The 6086-nt window shown below is 38.5% G+C and overlaps 1 long non-coding RNA gene across 2 annotated transcripts; it reads left to right on the top strand.

The window, feature by feature from the left end:
* The first annotated feature begins 2685 nt into the window (after window positions 1-2685).
* On the top strand, window positions 2686-5280 carry LOC110924836. 2 transcript variants are annotated; one of them, XR_004886662.1, is made up of 8 exons: window positions 2686-2815; window positions 2895-3077; window positions 3833-3890; window positions 3987-4047; window positions 4194-4272; window positions 4390-4524; window positions 4622-4806; window positions 5024-5280. It is a non-coding gene; the product is annotated as an uncharacterized LOC110924836 (long non-coding RNA). The 2 variants fall into 2 exon arrangements; XR_004886661.1 differs by having other exon boundaries at window positions 4387-4524.
* The last annotated feature ends 806 nt before the right edge of the window (window positions 5281-6086 follow it).

The following is a 6086-nucleotide window of genomic DNA, read 5'->3' as shown; positions in this document are numbered from 1 at the left end:
CGTGGAAGCAACACTGAATTGGGGGACTTGAAGGGGTATGGTCCCAAATCTCGCACCAGGCTTGGGCGCGAGTGACCATCACCCGGTTCATTGCCCCCATTGACAAGGACTCACCTGCGTTCGTGTGGGCACGCGCGGACGTAGTTTGCTTTCCCACTCAAGGAAAGATGAGAAGACTCACCTTGTGTATGAAAATGGATGTTTTTGTCAACATAAAAGGCTTGCGGTAATCACTGCAGTTACCGCACATAACGATGCGGTCCAAACCGCATCCTATTGTCAAAACAAGTGGAACTAACACTTTGACTTCATTGACCAAACCAGCAAGTAGTCTGCCCGAGTACTGACAGCAGCGGTCAGCTGACCGCCCAATGCGCAGTTGCCCATCCGACATGTATAAAAGCTAGTAGACAGACTGACAACACCAGCCGGACGTGGCAACACATTCGGATGCGCCCAACGCTTCTGTGACCTGCGCTCCTAACACACCTACAAAAGGCTACGCATTGTCAGTCAGGTCCTAGGCCCACCTAGCGGCCCTTTGGGCCCTTCTCCTTCACTCTTTGTCTATAAATACCCATCTCGAACCAGGTTTGAGGTAACGCTAATCTGCTCTCTCAAACATATTACTTACATAATTATCTTGCTCACAAGCAAATACTTATTCTTATGCCGGAGAGTGGTAACAAGGAGCAACCCCTACCCTATCCTCTTTATTATGAGTCACAATGTGTTTCCTTGTGTTGGAAACGGGTTAGAGGATGACCCGGCCATCGATCGAGGAAAGAAGGGATTAAACCTACTTGACGAAGCTTGACCCGTGGACTAATCCCCAGATTATCCACTACTTCATCAATTCTATTTTCTTGGCACCAAAAAAGATAAATTAAAATCTTGAAGTAATTAGGAGGGATTTTGAGTTAGGTAAAAGAGGAGGTAGAAGTAAAATAAGATGAGTTTCAGGAAAAAAAATGGTGGTGCCAAAGAAACTTGGAGACTTTGGAGTGGGTGACATCCGTAATTCGAACTTGGCATTTGTGGTGAAATGGTGGTAGGCCTACAAAGAGAACATATCGGTATTATGGCTAGAGTGGTGTACTTTATCTTATAACTTTATACTGGCTAAGAAAAGATATAATGGTGTATGGAAAGACATTACAGGGGTCGAAAAGAGTTTGTTAGTGGGAGAAGGCAATTAGGTAAGAGTTTTGCAGGATAATTGGTTGGGGAAAGGTTTGATAAGAGATAGGTACTCTGCGCTACATACGATTATAAAAATAAAACTCCACAGTAAATACTTGTGTTTTTAGTCTAGAAAATGAGAATGTCTGGTCATGGGAGTGGATTCGTAGGCCAAGAGGCACATTAGAATAGATTCGATATGCGGACTTGATGCAAGAGTTAACCAGGTGTAAACTCAAGAAGGTAGAGATAATAAAGATGGAAAAATCAAGCTGGTGAGGGGTTCGAATGCTTGGACCAGAATGAATACAAATAAGGGTTCATTGGGACTAGGGGATGACAAATGGAAGCTGTGGAACTGTTGGGCACTGTCGAAGGTAAACTACCTTTGCTTGAGAGTGGTTCTAACTAAATTTCCATTAAAAAAGTACGTCAAAAACGGGGTATGGTGGACATAAGGATACTATGTTCCAGATGTGGGCTTAAGGTTGAGACAACTGACCACTTATTGGTAAAGTTCCAGGTTACAAGAAGTATTTTGGAGGCTGTTTGGATATGGATTAAACTTCCAGCAGCGAACAACAATAATACTTGTAAGGATATTTTGGATCTAGTAAACACATATGATGGATCGAAATTATTGAAGAGAAATATAATCTTGTTTTATCTTACAACATTATGGCACATATGGAAAGCGCGAAACGAAATAGAGTTCAATAATTATGACATTCAAATCAGCAAAACCTTCGAAGAGATCATGGAAAACTCGTTTTTATGGTTAAGAAAACGCTCTAAGATTAAAAAAAAAAAAAAACTTAGCCTAGGAGAGATGGCACGATTTCAATATAAGAGATGTAATCATGTAATTACTTTCCTTTGTGGTTTTTTAGTTGTAATTTGTTTCCATTTCGTGTACTTTGTTGGGTTTTTTTACAGCTATGTTGGCCCCTATTCTATATATATTCTAAAAAAAGAATTTAGAGTGTAGGATAAGTTACAAGTTGTGTAAAATAAATTTTAATGTGTGTAGATAAAAAATTTAAGACGTAGAGGATGATATTCTTTATGACTAATTAATTAGTCAAAGAAAATAATGAATTAGATAAGGGAAAAGCTATTTAATATTTTACAATTGTACCATTTGTCTTTTATCTTCTCAATTAATTTTTCTTCTCAAATGATCCCTTTATAATTATATATACATACATATATATATATATATATATAGAGAGAGAGAGAGAGAGAGAGAGAGAGAAACGGGATCAGGAGAAAACGCTCAAAAATGTGAGAACGGTGAGAACGCTTCCTGGCCTAACACGTGTCACGCGGCATCACTACAAGAAAAACTAGTAATAGTGGCGACCTCTTTAGCGACGACTTCCGAAATGTCGCCGCTAAAAGTCCAATCCGTGTCCTCTCCTTTTAATCCATCCCTAGCCGTTCGATCATTAAGCAATCTAAGGGTTGGTGTTTTATTAGAGCATGCAAGGTTATCAAAACCACTGGCGGGCAAGAGATTCACCCATTCCCTCCCAAATCACACCAACCCCAAACCCTAAATTGACGCAACCACCTCGCCGGACCACCTCCCTAGCGCCGCCGCACCACCTTCTCAGCACTGCCGGACCACCAGGTACTTTTCCTCTTCCTCTTTAGTGTTGAATCTATATTTTTGAACCATGTTTCAGAGCATTAGGCTTGGGTGTCAGCAGGGCGGCTCAAGGTTAAAGCTGCTAAAGCCCTAGCTGATTTGCCGAACCTCTTCTCTGATTTGCCAGGCGGCACTCAGGTTGAGGAACCAAAATCGTTGTTTGTTGGAGGTGATCACCGTGTTATGGCTTGGCTGATACAGGGGTGTGTCTTAAATTTAAGGATGTGTAATCGAGCATACTCAGGTACCACTTAATTGTATCAGAACATATATTGGTATTGTGCTTTAGCATAACTTTTTTTTATAAACTTTGAAGTTGATTGGTAGTGTGTTGATGGGTTAGTATGAGTTTATGACCAGAAGTGACAATTAACTTCAACTTCAAATACATCACAATGTGCATTGAATCTTTCGTCATCTTAGGGCGGGCGGTATGGCATTGGTGACCCCATTCGGGGAGTGCTTTCACCGAGCGGTGATTCATACCGGGTAGACCGGTGAGTGGGGAGGGTTGATTTCGGTGTATAGTCACCGATGAGAGGAGAGAGGAGAGTAGATAGAGAGAGGGGAGAGGAGAGATACAACCAATCAATTTTTTTTTTTAAATTGAGGGGTGTTTGAACCATACCTAGTGATTGAGTGTAAAATGGGGAGTAGAATGGGGAGTTGACATGACATGCTATTATTGGGTAGAGAATGAGTCAAACACCCTAGAGTGATTGAACCATACCCTCCACCCTTATGATTGTTTCAAATTGATCACTATGTGCATAATCTAGCTGCTTTGGTTTCCCGTTAAATTTTTTAATGTTGCCTTCAAACCATTCTCCCGAAACAAGCTCATCATCTGCAAATAGTAGGAGTGTGATTGGAGGAAGAAGTTGACTGATTTAGATACCATTAAACGCACCATTTGATTTCATGCTTGACATAAATGAAATTTTATATTTGAAAAATTGTTAAAATACTTCTCATCTTCTCAAATGTTTTTCTTTATAGCCAACTTGTTGTCCTTGTGGGAAGTGGCATCGGGTACCTTCATCTTGTGGAAACTTTTGTAAGTTTTTTTTTGAAATTGGTTACATATTATGTTATGCATTTAAACGCTCTTTCTTTTCCTTCTGATAATGAATCTTATTTGTTGTAAAATCAGTCAATAATATGAGGAAAGGAAAGGTGAACACTGCCCACTGCCTCTGTTTTCCTGGCGACTGGTATGGACTTTGCTGTTTTTTAAACATCCTATATGTTACACAGATTATTAATGTTCTTTTAGAACTGTATAATGTATCCTTTTTCTTATATCTTCCCATTTTAACACCATCTGCAAATCTAAAACTAGTTCGTGGTGTCTACCTAGGTTCCACGTGTGTGGTATCAGCCAGCACTCAGTTGGGTTCAACATTCGGATCAATGTCAAGACATGATTGAAAACCACTGTACGCCATATTAATAACCGTCAACTTAACTATGACTGAATTTGAATAGAACTGCTGAAGAGCTTTTGATCTCTTTTATATTTCATATTTTTTCCTTTTTTGGTTTTATCACAGCAGGAAGTGGTTATTGGGCCTAATAACGGAACTGCTACGTCACATGATAACTTTCTACGAGTGAACCTCGTTGGGGACTTTGTTGGATATAACAGCATTCCTTCCTTTGAAGACTTCTTTCTTGTTATTCCGAGACAGGTAATTTTTTTTTCGAAACAATTGTATTATCATAACTTGGTTCGAATTTTTTATTTTTTTATTTTTTACTGCCTATTGGTTTTTTATGCTTCTGAAGGGTGGCCGCAAGATTTGGGAAGGAGCTTTTCTATGTGGATGCTACTTGAACGAGTGAGGTTCACGTTAGATGGCCTTGAATGTGATAAAATCAGTGTCAGTTATGAAGCTTTTAACAACCAGCCAGGTTTCTGCTCTGCACCACAAATGAGTTGTCTGCACAATCAATTATGGAACTTCTAGGATGTGAGTATATACATTTTCTTGTGTTTGATATAAACTTTGTGTTTACTTCTATATTTTTGTTAAATGTTTATATGATTCATAATATTTAGTATAATGGATCAAACGGGTAAATTTCTACCCGTTTGACAAATAAATAACTCAAATCGACATGCTCATAATTAAACGGGTTAAAATCACCACTTCTAATTGAGAGCTTGTTCTTTATCCCGAATGGCAGCGATCATGACACGGATATGATGGCAGATGTTGGCAGCGATCAGGAAGATCATTCGGTTGCTGAAAACATAGCGAAGCACATAGAAGTTCCAGGAAGATCATCCAAGGTTTCGTTTAATTGGTTGTTTTATGTCCGACTTAAACAGAAATTCGAACTAGTCAACGTTTAGGTACTTTTATGTGTATATATGTATACATCAATGGTTTGGTATGTATTCGGGAAAATTGGTTATAGCAGTAAGATGGAAATTTTTTTTACTGATTTTTGACTTTTAGTGGCGAAAAATGTCGCCGCTAAAGATCAACATGTCGTCGGTAAAAGTGAATAACATTTAGCGGCGACATCTTTAGCGGCGACAAATGTCTTTTAGCGACGGACCATTAGCGGCGACCATTTAGCGGCGACTTGTCGTCGCTAAAGCCTTTAGCGGCGACATGTGGGACTTTTATACTCAGTTTTTCTGTAGTGCATAGAGAAGGGCGGATGGGCTTTTTTGTCCTTTCATATTTCTTTTTTAAACGCGTGTCACATCCCGTTTCCATTTTTTTGGCGTTTAATAAATACGCCGCGTTTTATTGTTTGTAGATTAGGATCATAGTTAATATTTTGGCGTTTTTATTGTTTTTTAAATCAGGATGCATGTCTATGATGTAAAAAACATCAGTAATTTTCTTGATGTTTATTATATCAAGTACGATACAGGTCTATAACTTGACAGACAATTATGACGTTTTGAAAAGATAAATAAATTCAGTTTTCCATGTAGTGGCTTTTAATATAATAAATGTTTGGCAATAATGTTAGCGTCTCTTCATTTTACTGTTTAGCAATTACTGTCTCATTCAATTTCATCGGTGAATTAGTGTTGATTTTTCAGTAATATCTTGTTTGGCGTGTTTGGCGTTTTATAGCAACATCGTGCTTTGCTAGCATCCGTTCTCTCAGTTTTAACACTATCAGTCGTTTTGGTGTTTTTGGCGTTATATATTAATTTTTTTAGTAGAGAATTAGATAATAAAATTAGAGAATTATACAACAAACAATAGAAACTGAAAAAAAAAAA

The sequence above is a fragment of the Helianthus annuus genome, chromosome 17, assembly GCF_002127325.2.
Source record: "Helianthus annuus cultivar XRQ/B chromosome 17, HanXRQr2.0-SUNRISE, whole genome shotgun sequence".
Classification (NCBI taxonomy): Eukaryota; Viridiplantae; Streptophyta; class Magnoliopsida; order Asterales; family Asteraceae; genus Helianthus; species Helianthus annuus.
The sequence above is the reverse complement of the archived record's forward strand: the minus strand, read 5'-3'. Positions and strand labels throughout refer to the sequence as shown.